The sequence below is a fragment of the Peromyscus leucopus genome, chromosome 8b, assembly GCF_004664715.2.
Source record: "Peromyscus leucopus breed LL Stock chromosome 8b, UCI_PerLeu_2.1, whole genome shotgun sequence".
Taxonomy (NCBI): domain Eukaryota; kingdom Metazoa; phylum Chordata; class Mammalia; order Rodentia; family Cricetidae; genus Peromyscus; species Peromyscus leucopus.
The window spans coordinates 57,983,227-58,002,105 of NC_051086.1; the positions used below are offsets into that span (position 1 = coordinate 57,983,227).

Consider the following 18,879-nt stretch of genomic DNA (forward strand, 5'->3'; position numbering starts at 1 on the left):
CTCACTGTGCATCCCTGGCTAGCCTAGAACACTCTCTGTAGATCAGCCTGGCGCTTCAGTCCTCCTACCTCTAAGATCAATGCTGGGGTTAAAGGAATGTCCCGCCAGATCCAGCTGTTAAAGAAAGTTAAAGAAGAAGAGGAAGAAGAAGAAGAAGAAGAAGAGGAGGAGGAGGAGGAGGAGGAGGTCAGGCGGTGGTGGCACACGCCTTTAATCCCAGCACTCGGGAGGCAGAGGCAGGCGGATCTCTGTGAGTTGGAGGCCAGCCTGGTCTACAAAGCGAGTTCCAGGAAAGGCGCAAAGCTACACAGAGAAACCCTGTCTCGGAAAAAAAAAAAAAAAAAAAGAAGAAGAAAGAGGAGGAAGAAGAAGAAGAAAGAAAGAAAGAAAGAAAGGAAGGAAGGAAGGAAGGAAGGAAGGAAGGAAGGAAGGAAGGAAGGAAGGAAGGAAAGAAAGAAAGGAAAAGAATATCTGGGACCCGGCATGGTGGCACATCACTTGGGAGGCAGAGACTGGTGACTCTCTGTGAGTTCGAGGCCAGCCTGGTCTACAAAGCAAGTTCCAGGATAGACAGGGCTACACAGAGAAACTCTCTCTCAAAACAAACAAAAAACCAAAACACAAAAAAAGGAATATCCTATATGGCTAAGAATGGTGACAATGGCTGAAATCCCAGAACTCCGGAGGCTGAGGAAGGAGGATGGACAGTTCAGTGAGGAGCTGCAGAGATGGTTCAGCAGTAAAGAGCACTGGCTGCTCTTCCAGAGGACCCGGGATCAATTCCCAGAATCCACACGGTGGCTCACAACTGTCTATAACTCTAGGGGATCCAACACCCTCTTCTGACCTCCATGGACAACAGGCACATGTGTGGTGCACAGACATACCTGTAAGCAAAACATCCATACCCATACAATAAAATAAATGTTTAAAAATAATTTAAAAACATCCATACCCATACAATAAAACATCCATACCCATACAATAAAATAAATGTTTAAAAATAATTTAAAAAACTGGTAGAAGCCGGGCGGTGGTGGCACACACCTTTAATCCCAGCACTCGGGAGGCAGAACCAGGCAGATCTCTGTGAGCTCAAGGCCAGCCTGGGCTACAGAGTGAGTTCCAGGAAAGGCTCAAAGCTACACAGAGAAACCCTGTCTTGAAAAAAAAATGGTAGAAAGAAAGATAGTTCAAGGGCAAGAACTCTAGCCAGGAAACTTGAGCTCTGACAGTGCCCTAAAGTGAGCATCATTGTTCTGCCACAAAGCATGGTGTAACAACAGATGTTCTTTAATAGCATTTCAGCTCAGAAACCCCAGCGAGCCCATGCTCCGAACTCATCCAAAGGATGTCAGCCCCACTGTTTCTCCGGGGAAATAAATAAGAAAGGAATGTGGGTGTTCTCAGTGAGTCAAAGGGCGGCAAGTGAGAGATGCCTCCTGAACTCCCAGGGTTTTTCCAGCCATGTTCCCATATCTTATTCCCAACTCTTATGTCTACATTCCACAGTAGGCGCTGGCACATCTGACGCCAGTAGCCAGACAAATGAGGAGGACCTTGAGTTCTGGACTCCTCCCATGGCCAGAGTCCAAGGGTTGAAGAGCAGACTTTTATCAGAGTCCATTACTGGCCCGGCCCAGGTGACTACTTGGCATTGGACTTTGTTAAGTCTCCCTGAAGTGCCACTTTGGCTGGTGCTCTCAGCTCTGCTAGGCCTCCTGCCTCAGGGGACCTGTTTCTAGCCTTGCTGTAGTGAAGGTCGGGGAAGGACCCTCTGGGAGATTCTCTAGGGTGAGGGATATGCTAGGGAGGTCAGGCAGCAAGGCCCACTTTTGAAAATATATATATATTTGAAGAAAAAATAAATATATATATATATTTTTTTGAGACAGGGTTTTTCTGTGTAACCCTGGCTGTCCTGAAACTTTCTCTGTAGACCAGGCTGGCCTTGAACTCATGGAGATCCACCCAGCTCTGCCTCCTGAGTGCTGAGATTAAAGGTGTGCACCACCACTACCTGACAAGTATCTTATTTTTGTTCATCAACCTCCTATCCAATATGATTGAAAATAATGTGGGACTAGAAAAAGCACTTAATGAATTTTCAAGATTGAGTATAAAAAACAGGTTTGATGGTACACACCTGTAAACCCAGCACTTGAGAGGATGAGGCAAAAGGATTTTGAGTTCAGGGCCTGCCTGGACTATACAGTGAGATATTGTCTCAGAACAATCAAAAACAAAAGACTGACTGCAAAAAAACTTGTGTTATATATGATAATCAGCTATTATAAATATGCTGGCTGGTGGTGGTGCCAGGTGGATCTCTGGGAGTTCAAGGCTAGCCTGGTCTATAGAGCAAGATCCAGAACAGGCTCCAGAGCTATACATAGAAACCAGGTCTCGAAAAAAAAAAAACAAAAACAAAAATAAAAACAAACAAAACAAAAAAACCAAATGTGCTTCTTTGAATCATTGGGTGGATGTATTCTTGCACATCTGTCCAGTTATCCCCCATCTAGTTCTTCCCTTCAGATAAATTTTCAAATGTGAATGTGGTAGGTCAATTTTTTTAGTGCGTGCATGTGTGCGTTCTTGAATGCATGTTGACATGCTGAGAACTTTCCCTGAGGAAGGTTATATTAGTTTATTTCAAACAGCATTGTCTGATGCCTGGTCACCTTTATTAACAGTTTAGGGGTATTTTTTTTTTAATATTAAGATCATGGCTATATTTAAGAAAAAAGGAGGGGAGCTGGTGAAATGGTTCAGTGAGGTGGTGTGTGCATATGCACTTGTGTGAAAGACAGACAGACAACAGACAGACAGTCAAACAGACACACCCACACACCCACACACACACACCACAAATATTAATTGAAAAAAATAAAGACCATGACTGTAACTCTTTGTTTTACTCTTTGACTCAACAGTTCCAGTTGTCTGAATTTTTTAAATATCCAGATTCCACACAGCTTACGCTGACTTACTTGTATACAATGGGTTTTTTTTTGTTGTTGTTGTTGTCTGAGTAAGCCCATTGCTTTGAGCAATCATTACCGTGTCCTTGGCAAACCACCTTTAATTGGGGCAGAAGCATCTCCCCATCTTTATGTACTGAGAGGAGAGGCAGAGGGTAATTCAGACTCCTCGGTCAATGTTGTTTCGACACCACCGGTGTCTTCTCTTTTGAAGGTGAACCACTTGCTTCCAGCACGTTCTACCTTCAGCCTTTAGAACCTCACTTCCCCTTCCTCAGTGACAGCAGACCTTGGCTTAGACATAGCTGCTTGCCCCACCCTGACGGTCAGAGGTCAGTGGGGACATGTGCCCAGGTACTTCTGCAGCAGTACTTAAAAGGCAGGGAGATGAGGTGATAGGAGAATGGTGTTTTCACTTTCTCATACTCTCCCATTCTTTGGGGAGGAGGGGTTGAGATGATGTCTCAGGGATCCCAGGCTGGTACAGCTCAGAACGACCTTGAACCCCCTGTCTTTTGGCCTCCATCTCTTAAGTGCTGGATTGTAATTGTATGCCTCTCCTTCCTTTTTGAAACAGGGTCTGATTATGTAACCTACACTGGCCCCTGCCTCTACCTCCCGACCTGGAATTACAGGCATGAGCCACCACACCTGGCTGAGAGGCAAGATTTGAAAGACACGATTAGGCCGTGAGGGCTCTGCTCTCACAAGGGGATCGATGCTGTCAGTCATTGTGGAAATGCGTTCATTATCATTGGCACTGGACTTGTTACAAAAGGATGAATATTACTCCCCCCCCCCTTTTGAATCTCTTGTCCTTCTGCTTTCCTTGAGATGACACATTAAGAAGGTCTTTACTGGGGCTGGAGAGGTGACTCAAGGGCTGAGGGCACTTGTGGCTCTCGTAGAGAACCAGTGTTCACTTCCAAGAATCCACATGGCTGCTCCTAGTTGTTTGTAACTCTAGTTCCAGGGTGTCTGACACCCTCTTCTGGCCTCTAGGGGCACCTGAATGCACATGCTGTATTTGAATTCACACAGGCACACACACACATTTTTCTTGTTTTTTGAGACAAAGTCTCATCACGTAGTCCTCCCTGTCCTGGAACTTGCTATGCAGACCTGGCTGGCTTCTAACTCACAGAGGGATTAAAGGTGTGTGCCACCACAGCTGCCTTTGTGTTTTGAGAGAGGGTCTCAAGTACTCCAGGCTGATCTCAGTCCTTCTTCGTAGCCAAGAATGACCTAAATATCCTGATTCTCTGCCTCTAACTCCCAAATATTGAAACTACAGGTGTTACCATCACATCTTTCTAAAATGTGTGGTTTTAGTGTTTTATTGTGTGCATGCATTCCTGTGTATTTGAGACAGGGTCTTATTATGTAGCCCTGTCTAGACTGGGACTCCCTATGTTGACCAGGCTGGCCTAGAACCTGCAGCGGACCCTCCTGCTTCTGTCTTCCTAGTACTGGGATTACAAGGGTCAACCGCCACACCTGGCTTAATAAACCCCCTTTAATTGGAGCCTGGAATGAACTTGATTCCTAGGCAACAGCCAGGCAGGAGGCAAACTGCACAGGCAAACATCTCATCACCTCAGTGCAGACAGCTGAAAACAGGCACAGCAACTTGACATGCCTAGGCTTGAGCTCAGAACCAGATTCTCTCTGCGTTTCCACTCTACCCTCGTAGAAAAGGAGGGGGTTCATGGTTGAGCTAGGTTGTCAGCATGCAGTCACACATCATCACAGCACCCCATCATCACACTACCTCCCAGTCACACGTCTGCACACCTTTTCCATCCTCTTCTACCCCAGCCTGAGCCAACAGGACACTCATCTGTTCCACCTGGAGCAGGAGGCCACCAACAAACAAAGATCCCGTACAGACTGTCCTTCCTTCAGGACTTATTCCTTGGTGTATTTGCATAACTCCCTCAGCACCACAGTGGTAAAGAAGGACTGGGGAAAATCTGAGTCTTGTTTTGACTGAGTTTACCTGGAGGTCATCATTTTTGCTTGTAGAGACCCTATGATGCAAGAAAGAAATTGTATTCAGCTACAGAAAAATAGAACCACTACTTCTGAGTTCACACAATTAAAATTTTTGACTCTTTTTTCCTTCAAGACAGGGTCTCATCTCAGGCTATATAACAGGAATCCTAATTGGTTTTAATAAAAAAAAAAAAAAAACAACTGGAGTCAGATATCAGGGTAAATACTGAAAGATCAGAGAGACAAAGGAACAAGCCACAGCCACCTCTCACCTCACCAACTCCTCAGCCCATAGCTGAAGATGACTTTGAACTTCTGACGCTCTTGTCTCCACCTCCAAAGTCCTGGGATTCAAGGCATTTGCTGGTTTATGTGGTGCTGAGGATCAAACTCAGTGTCTTGTACATGGTCGGCAAGCACTCTACCAACTGAGCTACAACCCCAGCCCCATAAATATGTGTATCACTTTAAGCGTGGTTTGACCCATGACTTGAAGTTGAAGAGGAACATAAACAGGATAGAACAGGCCCTGCTTAACTCTGTCCTCTGTGGCTCTAAGTTAGTCATCAGTTATCTCATTCTTCCTGCCTGGCAGGTAAGTATTGGGTGATGTCATGGACATGATGAGCCAAAAAATGGTGGACCTGATGATTGTGAGCCTTTGTTTATGGGAAGGAGAGGAAACCTCTGTAACTGAATAAGTTATCAGTTTTTCAAGTGTGGTTCTGGGATCACCAATCTTATCACTGCTGGCTAAGAATGCAACTTAGCCAGCTGAGGCTTTGATCTCAGCACTCTGGAGGTAGTGAGTTGGAGGCTAGCCTGGTCTACATAGTGAGTTCCAGGCTAGCCAGAGTTACATGGTAAGACACTATCCCCAGGCAGTGGTGACAGATGCCTTTAATCTCAGCATTTGAGAGGCAGGTGGATCTTAGTGAGTTTGAGGCCATCCTGGTCTACAAAGCAAGTTCCAGCACAGTCAGGATTGTTACACAAAGAAACCCTGTTTTGAAACCCCACCCCCCAAAAAGGCACTATCCCACCCCTACATAAAAACAAAAACAAAAAAGAAGAAATACGACTTGTTAGATCCCACCCCAGAGCTCCTACAACAGTATCTCTGAGAACAGGGCTATCACTGTGTGTAGTAGAATATTTTAAGGTGTGTTACTTTTATGTTGCATTTGTTTAACTCTGTGAAGCTGTGTTACTGTGCCTGTCTAAAACACCTGATGGTCTAATAAAGAACTGGCCAATAAGAAAGCAGGAGAAAGATGGGCGGAGCTGGCAGACAGAGAGAATATATAGAAGGAGAGATCTGGGAGAAAAGGAGAGCTGGGAGCCAGAGGTGGAGGGCGACTTCAGGGGTCAGCCACTCAGCAACACAGCAAGCCATAGAGTGAGAGTAAAATTTACAAAAGTTAGAGAAAAGGAAAAGCCCAGAGTCAAAAGATAGACTAAGTTAAGGAAAGCTGGCTAGAAACAAGCCAAGCTAAAGCTGGGCATTCATAATTAAGAATAAGCCTCTGTGTGTGATTTATTTGGGAGCTGGGTGGTGGGTCCCCCCAAAAGACCACAGCAACAATAAGTCTGCACTCCAGCTGACAGGTTCAGCTCAAATTTTATGACTATATTCTTTTATTTATTTATTTATTTATTTATTTATTTATTTATTTATTTATTTATTTATTTATTTATTTATACAGTGAATGTTCAGCCTGCAGGACAGAAGAGGGCACCAGATCTCATTATAGATGGTTGTGAGCCACCATGTGGTTGCTGGGAATTGAACTCAGGACCTCTGGAAGAGCAGTCGGTGCTCTTAACCTCTGAGCCATCTCTCCAGCCCCTATGACCATATTCTTTTGTGTAATTTATTTATTTACTATGTGTTCATCTCAGTTGCAACCTTTACAAATTTTTTAAAAATGTGTATGTCATGGGTAACTAAGGTTAGTGTATGAAGGTCAGAGAACAACTTTGTGGAGACAGTTCTTTATGTGGGTTTTGGGGGTCAAACTCAGGCTGTCTGGCTTCTATAGCAAGTACTTTTACCTGTGTGTGGCTATCCTCTGAGCCAGGTAACCACCATCTTGGGGAGTTCAGCTGTGCCCCCTTGTAAAAGGACTGTCCCAGCTGGACTTGTTGTCTGTGTGCACGCCCTCATGGAAGGACAGGGAGGGTCATGAGACCCTCACCTCAGTTTCCAGCTCTCCCTACCATTGTATGCAACTCTGCCCTAAGTGCCTGTGGGCTCCAGGAAAAGCTGGGGGACTGTAGGAAAAGGGGGCTCCATCTCTTTCCTTATGGGGGAAACCCTCATTCCTGCTGGGTAAAGACTTTCCAGGAGCAGTCTGCTGTGGGAGGAGCACCCACACCCTGTGAGGAACCCCTCACCTCTGCTCTGTAAGGAAGGTCAAAACCTCACTGGTTCCCCGGAGTGAACTTTGGTGGGACTGTGCATCGGCTCGTCGAGAGGAACTTAGAAGAGACAGACGCAATTTGTCTTCCCATGGAATTCTAGCAAGATCCCTGAACCATCTCGCCTGCCCTGGTTTGTTTTTCTGAGTCCTGCTATGCTGCTGTCCCTTCCAACCTGGAGTGTGCTGGGCGGCCTCAACTGGCTTTGAATGTCTGATCTCCTGCCCTTCCTTCCCAAGTGCCGTGAGTGGGGGTGTGTACTACCGCATCTGACTGAAGGCTTTATTAGTATTTTTGAGACAGATTCTTTTCTTCCATCTTAGGCTGACCTTGAACTCACGATGTTAGCTAGGGGTGACCTTGAACTGATCTCATTTTTTACCTCCCAAGAGCAGGGACTGCAGGCAGATGTAACTATATCCAGACTATTTTATATATTCATGTGGATATAATTCTAATTTTTTTACTACATTCCTTATTTGTGTGTGTGTGTGTAGGTGAAGGCATGCAGGACAATGTAAGAAGTTAGAGGACAACTTCCGGGAGTGAATCTTTACTTCCATTTTGCTGAGGCAGGGTCTTCTGTTGTCTCTGCCACACAGAAAAATCCAGGTAGTTGGCACTTGACCTTCTAAAAATTCTCCAAGACTTTCGTGTCTGCTTCCTATCTCTCTGGAGTTCTGGAGTGCTGGGGTTACACATATGGAACACCTCTTGAGGCCTTTTTAAAAGACATATTCTAGGGCTCAGCTAATCAGGCTTGAGCCATTATGCCAGCCCTTTTTTTTTTTTTTTTTTTTGAGACAGGGTCTCATGGTAGCCTTGGCTGATGTCCAATTCATTTTGCAACTTGAACTCCTGGTGCTATGTTTCCATTTCTAAAATTTTGGAATTACAAGTGCATACTGGCAGCCCAGCTTTCTACATTTTTATTATTATTCATTTTAAAAAATAACGAAAAGAAAAACCAGGGAGCAGTGGTGGTACACACCTTTAATCCCAGCATTCAGGAGGCAGAGAGGCAGAGGCAGAGGCAGAGAGGCAGAGGCAGAGAGGCAGAGAGGCAGAGAGGCAGAGAGGCAGAGAGGCAGAGCAGAGAGCAGAGAGGCAGAGAGGCAGAGAGCAGAGAGGCAGAGGCAGAGAGGCAGAGAGGCAGAGAGGCAGAGGCAATCTTTGTGAGTTTGAAGCCAGCCTGGTCTACAGAGCAAGTTCTGGGACAGTCAGGGTTACACAAAGAAACCTTGTCTTGAAAAAACAAACAAATAAAAAATCATGCCATAATTATCTCATTTTCCCCTCCATTTTTATGTGCTCTTATGTGATGTATATATGTGTATGCATGATTTGAGTGTGTACGTGTGTTTGTGTGTGTACACATGATGGGACTTGGAGATGATGCCGTGTCCTCCATCACTCTTCCACCTTATTCACAGAGCCAGGGTCTTTCAGTCAAACCCAGATATGCCTAGTCTTATCCCCTGTCCTGACTTCTGAGGCTGGAATCGTAGACAGGCTACCACAACCACTCTATTAGGCCAGTGTTTCTCAACCTTACTAATGCTGCAACCCTTTAATACAATTCCTCATGTTGTGGTGACTTCCAACCATAAAATCACTTTATTGCTACTTCATAACTATAATTTTGCCACTGCTATGAACTATAACATAAATATCTATGTTTTCCCATGGTTTTAAGAGAACTCTGTGAGAGGGATGTTCAACCCCCAAAGGGCTGCGGTTCTCAGGTTGAGAACTACTGGTCTAAAGAGATGGCTCAGTGGTTAAAAGTGCTACCGCTCTTGCAGAAGACCTGAGCTTTATTCCCGTTGTTTTATCTTGGGCTCTGTGGCTGTGCCTTAATCTACTGCTGTTTCAGCCGACAACTGAGACTCCACAGTTACCGGCCTGGCCGCTTAGGCTGCAGCCTGGTGGGAATTCTGTTCCCACAGGCACTGGCTCTCTGGCTGCCACTAGGTAGCTTTAACTAAATTTCTATCGTTCTATTTTTAAATAAGACTCGACATTCAACGGCTGAAAACTTGCTACCTCAGAGACGTTGAGTAGCACCTAGCTAACCTTCTCTCCTTGATGGCATCTCCCAAAAGGCTAGTCCTTTTGTGCCAAAACAAACAAAAAGCTGCTGCACTCAAAATCCCTCCCTCCTATTTTCAGTTCATCTCTGTCTCTTCCAGATGCCCTCTGATGTTGTATTATTACTTTCTGTCAGCTACCTGCTAACTCAGACTCCTGACCCAAGGTAATTGTATTTAATTAAAACAAATACTAACTCGGGGTTCACAGTGATCAAATATCCCCCAACACATTCCTAGTATGCACACTGGGCAGCTCACACCATCTGTAATTTTAGCTCTAGGGAGATTCAATTCCTCTGGCTTCTGTGGGCACATGCACAGATCCATACAGATACACACAGACACACACACAAACACACACACAGACACACACACACACACACACACACACACACACACACACACGGATAGACAGACAGAGACAGAGACTAAAATACCAAATAAATCTAGAGACTGGAGAGATAGTTCAGCAGTTAAGAGTACTGGCTGCCTTTCCAGAGGACCCAGGTTCAATTCGCAGCAACCACATGGTGACTCACAATCACCTGTAACTCCAGTTCCAGGGGATCTGATGCCCTCTTCTGGTGTCCAAGGGCACCAGGCATAAAAGTACAGCATAGACACACATGCAAGCAAAAACACCTATATGCACAAATAAATCAATACATTAATTAAAATAAATATGTAAAAAAATCTTCAATACAGCCTGGAGAGATATACAGCTCAGTAGATAGAGTGCTTGCTTAGCATGTATGAAGCCTAGGGGTGGACCCATAGCACCCCAGAAGCCTGGCTTTGGCTACGAATCTGTAATCTTACTACTTGAGAAATAGAGACAGAAGATCAGGTATTTAAAGTTGAAACCATCATGATGGTTTAGCACATGAAGGTGCTTGCTGCTCTGGTTCAGCTCTCCAGAACTCACATGGGAGAGAGAGAGAGAGAGAGAGAGAGAGAGAGAGAGAGAGAGAGAGAGAGAGAGAGAGAGAGAGAGACCTGACCCCAGCAAGTTGGCCTCTGACCTCCGCATGTGTTCCATCAGGATTCATGTGTACCCACACATATACACACACATCATATACACATATACAAAATGAATAAATAAATCTTTAGAAAAAGTCCAAAGCTGGACACGGTGGCACATTCCTTTAATCCTAGCACTGGGGAGACAGAGACCAGCAGCAGATCTTTGTGAGTTCTAGGTCAGCTAGGGCTACTTGGTGAGACTCTGTTTTTGTTTGTTTGTTTGTTTGTTTGTTTTTGTTCTTTTTGAGACAGAATTTCTCTGTGTAACAATCTTGCCTGTCCTGGAACTCACTCTGTAGCCCAGGCTGGCCTCAAATTCACAGAGATCCACCTGCCTCTACCTCCCAAGTGCTGGGACTAAAGTCTTGGGCCACCACTGCCTGGCAGAGACTGTTTAAAGACCAACAGAAACAGAGGCTAGATCAGTGGTTCTCAACCTTCCTCATGCTTTGACTCTTTCATACAGTTCCTCATCTTGTGGTGGCCCCAATCATAAAGTTATTCTTCCTAACTGCAGTTTTGCTACTGAATCGTATCTGACATGCAAACCCTTGGAAGAGCCCTTTGACTCTCAAAGGGGTGGCAACCCACAGGTTGAGAACTTCTGGGCGAGAGGTGGCTTAGTGGTAAGAGCACGGGCTGCTCTTCTTGGGGATCCAGGTTTGATTCTCATCACACACAAAGGTACCTCCCAACCATCTGTAACTCCAGTCCTAGGAGGTCTAATGCTTTTTTCAGGGCTTCAAGGTACCTGTGGGTGGCTTTGAACTCACAAAGATCCTCCACCTCTGCCTCCTGAGTGCTGGGATTGAAGGCGTGGGACACCACTGCTGGCCCTGGTCCCCCCCCTACAGGGTTTCTCTAGCTTTGCGCCTTTCCTGGAACTCGCTTTGGAGACCAGGCTGGCCTCGAACTCACAGAGATCCGCCTGGCTCTACCTCCCGAGTGCTGGGATTAAATGCACACACCACCACCGCTCAGCAATAATTTAATTTTATTTTATGTGCACTGGTGTGAGGGTATCAGATTCCCTGGTACTGAGTTACAGACAGGTAGGAGCTGCCATGTGGGTGCTGGGAATTGAACCTGGGTCCTCTGGAACAGCAGCCAGTGCTCTTAACCACTTAGCCATCTCTCCAGCCCCCCTTTTTTTATATTGAAATATATAGCCCAAAGGATACATGGTATGTATACATAGATCATAGGTTGACTAAACAGCCACCTATGAATCTAACACTGAAGACCATGAGCATGATCAGTGCTCTAAATGTTTGTTCCCTGCCTTCTGCGGGGTAACCACTGAATCTTTTGCTTTTCTTTATATTTTTTCTTTTTTTTCTCTATATTTTTCACACAGATTCCAAAACAATAAATTTTTCTACTTAGCTCCTTTCCTAATTTAACAGAAATGCATTTATTCTATAATTTATTATGTTTCTAAGCATAATTTATTATGCTTTGTCCATATAGTATATAGTTCATTCATTTGAAACATGCATGGCATGAAATGTACCACAATTTATCTACCTGTTCAAGGGTATTAGTATTCGTTATAGACTTTTAGTTTGATCAATATTGCTAAGAACATCCTGGATCTTTAGGGTTTTTTTGGAGCCCATGGATAAGAATTGTTTCTCTGCACTTTGCACAGCCTTGGTGCAGGGAGGAGGGGCTTGAACCTGCCTCAACTGAATGTACCAGCTGACTCCCCATGGAAGACCTTGCCTTGGAGGAGGTGGGAATGGGGGGTGGGTTAGGGGGAAGGCTGGGGGATGGGAGGAGGGAGGACAGGGGAATCTGTGGTTGGTATGTAAAATGAATAGAAAATCTCTTAATAATAATAAAAAATAAAAAATAAATTTAGCAGCAAGGATCTGCCAGATTCCTGAACAGAAACCATAGAGAAAAGACACTGTACCTCTCTAAGTTCTAATAAAGGAAGTATGGTTTCTCAAAAAAAAAAAAAAAAAAATTGTTTCTCTGGTACATATACCCAGGAATAAAATTATGGGGTCCAATTGCTTTCCAGAGCTGGTGGATCAATTTATGCCCCCCACCAGTGTTCCTGTCTCAACACATACTCCTGAAGTCTTGATGTTCTCCCAACTTCCATCAGCATTCCTGACTTTGGGTATCTCTGCTGGTGACCAAAGGGAAGCTCTCATCTTTCTCATCCAGAGCCATGCCCTTTTAAATGCCCCAGTGAATCTCCAGAGGTGACCTTCTCTACCCCTGTAGCCCTAACTGAACAACACTCTGAGCACCAGGGAGGGGAGAAAATGTCAGTCACGGCGGTCTTTTCATGTGTCCAGCAGAACCACAGGATCCTCCTGCACATCTGTTTCTTGTGCTCCACCCCAAACCGTTGCTTCTACTCTCTGTGGTCCACACGACAAGACCAGTGGCATCAGAGAATGTACCTCTGTCAGAATCTGACAGGGTTCTGCAGACAAGTACTGACTCAGACTCTCCGGGATGCTGTGCGGGAGATTTCTGCATAATGAGTTCCCCAGGTGACAGGCACATTCCAATTGGGGAGCTGCTGCTCTGGGGACTGCTAGAACAGAGGTGAGGCCAAGGTCATCTCCAGGCAGCTTCAGCCACCCTCCCAACAGCTCTTCCAAGAAGGATGCGGCAACTTCCATTCTCCTCGGCTCTTTCCCCTGCTTCTACTGCCTCTCACAGGGTAGAAGAGGGACTGAGAAGAGCTGCCTGCCAATAGAGGCCTGGCCAGCTACAGAGTGGAATAGTCTTCCAATGGAATACTATTTTTCTTTGTAAAAAAAGAAAAGAAAAATTGTTTTAGGGCCTGGAGAGATTCAGTAGTTAAGAGCACTGGCTGCTTTTCTAGAGGGCCCAGGTTCAATTTTCAGCACCCAAATGGCAGCTCACAACTGTCTCTAACACCAGTTCCAAGGGGATCCCACACCCTCTTCTGGCCTCCATGGACATTGCATGCATGTGGTGCACAGACAAACGCAAGCAAAACACCATGCATACAAAAATAATAAAGTGCTCAACATATTTTTTAAAAAGTTATCTTACAGCCCGTTGTGGTGGTTTAACCCTGAGGCCAGCCTGCTCTACAAAACAACTTCCAGGACTGTCAGGGCTACACAGAGAAACCCTGTCTTCAACTACCTGCCCACCAAAAAACCCCCACAAATACAAAAAACCAAAAAGTTATCTTATTTGTTTTCATTTTATGTGTATAGGTGTTTTGGTTGCATGTTTTTCTTTTCTTTTCTTTCTTTCTTTCTTTTTTTTTTTTTTTTTTTTTTTTTTTTGAGACAGTTTCTCTGTGTAACAGTCCTGGCCACTGCCTGGCTGACTCCGTGTATTTCTGTGTGCCTGTGGAAGAGCCAGAGACATTGGATCCCCTGGAACTGGAGTTACAGATCTTGTGAGCTGCCCTATGGGTGCTGGGAATTGAACTTGGGTCCTCTGGAAGAGCAGACAGCATTCTTAACTGCTGAGCCACCTCTCCAGCTCTGCTTTTCTAAAAGATGTGTTTTATTTTTAATTTTGTCTATGTGGTTCTGTGTTCTGGGACATACATGAGTGTAGTGCCTGAAGAGGCAAGAAGAAGGTGTCAGGTACCCTGGAACTGGAGTTACAGGCTGTTGTGAGCTACCTACCCACATCCACAAATCTACCACTAAAATTGTTTGAAAATCTTCAATAATGAAAATGTTTTTATCTTTAAAAAATTAACTTTTGGCTGGGCATGGCAGTGCACTCCTTTAACCCCAGCACTTGGGAGGCAGAGGCAGATCTCTGTGAGTTCAAGGCCAGCCTGGGCTGTTACACAAAGAAACCCTGTCTCGAAAACAACAAAAATAAATTACCTTGTATGAGTGTATGGTATATGCAAGTGTGTGTGTGCGTGTTTGTGTGTGTATACACGTGTGGAAGCCTCTATCATTGTCTCTCTATTTGTTTAAGGCAAAGTCTGTCTTTGAGCTTGAGGGTCATGTTTTCTTAACTAGGCTGGAAGCCAGCAAGCCCCGGGTATCCCTTGCTTGTTATGTGGATGGTAGGGTCCAAGTTCTGGACTTTTTGATTATGCATCAAGTGTTAAGTGCCAAGCCATCTCTCCAGGCCACATTTTATAGCTGTGACATGATATGATGTGATATATGTATATAGTGTTAGTGTACACAGGCTTTTTGTACTCTATCACTGCCACTGCCGCTGCTGCTGCTGCCGCCGCCGCTGCCCGGCTAAAAAGGGAAAGGCGAGGTGGGTGGTGAACTCATGGCCTCAGGCACAGTAGACTAGTATTCTCCCTTGCAGCCGCACACTTACACGCGCGTATGCTTTATCTATGCAGATAATTGCCCCTAGCATGTGTAGAGGAGGGAGTCTTGTCCTTTGAGGCCTTAGCACTGCTTCATAAGAAAAGTATTTATTGGGCTGGAGAAATGGTTTAGAGGTTAAGAGCACTGACTGCTCTTCCAGAGGTCCTGAGTTCAATTCCCAGCAACCACATGGTGGCTCACAACCACCTGTAATAAGGTCTGGTGCCCTCTTCTGGTCATACATGCTGTATACATAACAAATAAAGAAATCTTTACAAAAAAAAAAGAAAGAAAGAAAGAAAGAAAAAGAAAGAAAGAAAGAAAGAAAGAAAGAGAGAAAGAAAAAGAAAAGTATTTATTGATCAGTCCTGCTGTTCCAGGAATGCAATACAAAACTGACGGTTTATGTCAGCTGAAGCACCTTTTGGGCAGTCTGGAACAGAACATTGTAGAAGTTGACAATTAAATGCCTAAAGGTGATAGACAACAAAATGAAGACAAGATGCCAGGATTTTTTTTTTTTTTTTTTCCAATGGAAGAAAAGCCCTTTACAGTCCAGGTCTTTTATTTCTTTTTGTACATTAGGCCATGAATTCGTATGGAATGGGCTCCAGCAGCTCAGGCTCCTTCCCGTTAGTTCTCACAAAGTGTGCTTCTCTGGGTGGGGCGGGCTGGCGCTTCAGCTGAACCCAGGTGCCCTTCTCCTTGGCTTCCTTTTTCTTCTGGTCGTTCTCCTTCACCCGCTTCAGGAAGCTGTCTCGGCTTAGTGCTTGATGTGCTCAATCCGCACGTTAATTCTTGCCCTTAACTTGCTTGTTTACAATGATGCCCACGGCATGCTGGGTGACATTGTAGACTCTTCCGGTTTTGCCATGGTAACACTTATGAGGCATTCATTTTTGAACAGTGCCCATTCCCTTGATGTTTACAATATCACCTTTCTTGTAGATTCGCATGTAAGTGGCCAAAGGAACAACTCTATGCTTCCTAAAAGGCCTTGAGAAAATAGCGGGTCCCCCTCCTCTTTCCCTTTGTGTTCGTCATTCTGGCGAGTTACTGGAAGATGGCTGCCGCGGCCCCAGGATTTTATCCTTTTACTTTCTGAGTCCAAAGAAGACCCAGTGCTTTTTAGCCAAAGCAGTTCCCTTTTAGAAAAGGGCTTATTTTTATGTGTTTGTTTGCATGTTTGTGCACCACATACAGGTCTCATGCCTCCAGAGGGCACTAGGGACTTGAGTTGTAACTGGTTTTGAGTCACTATGAGGGTGGTGGGAATCGAACCTCGGTCTTTTGTTAGAGCAGCCAGTGTTCTTAACTGCAGGGCCATCTCCCCGCCCCCCACCCCACCCCACAGCTGTTTCTAAGTGTCAGTTATTATTACTATGATTTTGCCCATCTCACAGGTATATCTGTAACTACGCAATGTGTCATCACACAGACTTACCGTACAATAAGTATTAATTGCACCAAACCCAAGATTCTCCTTTTCTAGCCCTCCTTTTCCCCGTCCAAGCCCAGAGAGTATGATTTAGTAAGCCTGGAGCGAGATGAAGAAAACTACTTATTAAAAAAAGTTTCCAGTTAGCTGGGATCACACCTGTAATCCCAGCACTGAGTCAGGAAGGCCATGGCAGCAGGATGGTCCCGAGTTCGAGGCCATTCGGATTACACAGCCAGCCTGGACAACAGTCGAGCTCCGTCTTAACCAAAGCTCAACGAGAAGCAACCAAACAACAACAAAAAAAAGGCCGAGCTGTCCGGCAGACTGGTGAGCACGCCTTCCCGATGGGTCACCGAAAAGGACCCGGTTTATGACCACGCCCCCACGTTCCGGTGAAACCGCGCACCATACCCCGGGTATCGCGATAGTTCCTTTTCCCTTCAGTCTGGACCCTAGGTCTCGCGAGAGTGGCTTGTCCAATCACGGCGCGGAGTGGCTTCACAAGATGGCGGCGCGCTGAGAGCGTAGCATCTGCGTTTCTAGGCGCTCGGCTGTGTGCGTGGGTTAGGACCCGGGGCTTGTGCAGGCCCCAGCCACACAAGCCGTCAGGCTGCTACCTTGGCCTACGAGGTACGTGGTTGGCACATCTCTTATCCGGTTGTTCTCATGAGTCGCTTAACCAGCGGCTCACCGGCTTTTATCCTCTGGTTCTCGACTCCTCAGGGGACCCGGGGCGGGTGTGTGAGGGCGGTAGGGTGGGTAGGTACTTTATATGGATGGGTGTTTTGCCTGCACGTACGTCCGCACCATGTGCACAGTGCCTACAGAGGCCAGAAGAGGATGATTCCATGGGACTGAGTTACACATGGTCGCGAGCTGCCATGTGGGTGCTGAGAATCGAACCCAGGCCCTCTGGAAGAGCAAACAGTACTCTTAGCCATTGATCCATCTGTACAGCCTTCCCAGTCTGATGTTCTAAGAGCCAAATTTAGACTATCCTATAGGCTATGCACTAGAAGAAATGGTATCTGAAGAGGTAAAAGTCAAGGGGAACCAAGAAGCATGGAGTGTTAAAGATGAAGAGGGCTACCTTCAAGGTCTTTGGTTTTTGGACTCACTCAGATGAGCCTTTTGTTGAGACTCAACTGGGCTGCCCATTCAGAAAGAGAATGTTATGTTTCAGTGGCCCATACAGTGGAAAGTATTTCATAGTCATTTGCTTCATGGTGTTGATGACTGAACCTAGTGCCTTGCATGTGCTAGGCAAATGGTCTTTCACTTTGAGCTACATCTCTAGGCGACTTCATATTCTTCCTAGTCAACAAATAGTACAGCACCTATTCTTACAGATCCTGGTCGTGTCTGTCCCCCAAAACACCCCCGGCCCCCAGACAGTTTCTCTGTAGCTTTGGTGCCTGTCCTGGATCTCCCTCTGTAGACCAGGCTGGCCTCGAACTCACAGAGATCCTCCTATCTCTGCCTCCTGAGTGCTGGGATTAAAGGTGTGCGCCACCATTGCCACCGGGCTCAGATCCTCTTTGAAGCACTGAGGTACCTCAGTGAACAGTTTTTCCTCATGGAGTTTACTTGTAGGGAAAAATTTAAAAACTAAAGCAAACATCTATGAATGTCACGTGAGTAAACTCAAAAGACAGGAGTTAGGAAGGTGATAGTGTGTGCTCAAGTCACTGGATGTTTTAGTAAGATGCTCAGGAAGGATATTAATGAGGTGACATTTGACCAAAGACCTCACAAGGTGGGGATATGTTCAGTGTATGTACATTTCAGTGGGGAGAGCAAACCATGGCAGGTGAATAGCAGCAAGTGCAAGTTCAGTCTGATGGTGCACTCTGGAATCACAGCGCTTAGGAGGCTAAGGGATTTATGACTAGCTGTGGGTATATAGTGAGTTCCTAGCCAGCCTGAGCTACTGGAGACCTTGTCTAAGAGCAACAAAGACAGTAAAGAGACAAATACAAGTGGATAACCCTAAGGCATGAGTGTGCCTGGCTTGTTTGGAAGTGGCTAATAGTTCAGTGTGGCAGGAGCAGAGTAAACTGGGTGAGAAGTGATAATACCAGTGCTAGGTAAGAGCTGATTCCCAGTTGACTTTGAGGAGTGGTATAGATAGCTAGCTAGAAATCCAGAAGTTAGTTTATCTGGGGTGTAGCAGCTCCTCGGTAGAGCTTGTGTGAGACACTGGGTTAAATTCCTATTGAAAAAAATTTTTCTTCAAAAGTTAATGAAAGGAGTGACTTTATTGACTGCATCTGTTATGACCGAGTAAATTGTGTAGAAAGTGACTTGCACATATGTTCAGAGTACACACCTGTCGACCATGCCCTCTTTAATGGGTTACAGAGTCCTGTGTATCACTGTCTCTTGACCTTGTTAGAGGAGTGCCTTTCTTTTTGTTGCTCTACGGAATTACATGAAAAAAATTTCCCTTTGATGTTCTTGGGGCCTGGGGCCTGTCCTCAGTTTATGCTCCTTTTTACCAGATCTGTAAGAGGCATGTGAATGCTAGGGAGTAAAAACTGCTTTATAGTGTTTCCACCTTTTGTGGAGACTTAACCCGGGACCTTGAGTGTGTTGGGCAAGTGCTCTAATGATGAGCT

General features: G+C 45.4%; 1 protein-coding gene and 1 pseudogene across 1 annotated transcript in view; one reads left to right on the forward strand and one right to left on the reverse strand.

Moving 5' to 3' along the window:
* Positions 1–15,363: 15,363 nt before the first annotated feature.
* On the reverse strand, positions 15,364–15,879 carry LOC114691591 (annotated as a pseudogene).
* Positions 15,880–16,749: 870 nt separating this feature from the next.
* Positions 16,750–18,879, forward strand: part of Mettl16 (methyltransferase like 16) — a 45,744-nt gene continuing 43,614 nt past the window's right edge. The window contains exon 1 of the mRNA XM_028866716.2: positions 16,750–16,891. The gene's annotated coding sequence lies outside the window, so the exon portion shown is untranslated. The remainder of the gene's footprint in view (positions 16,892–18,879) is intronic.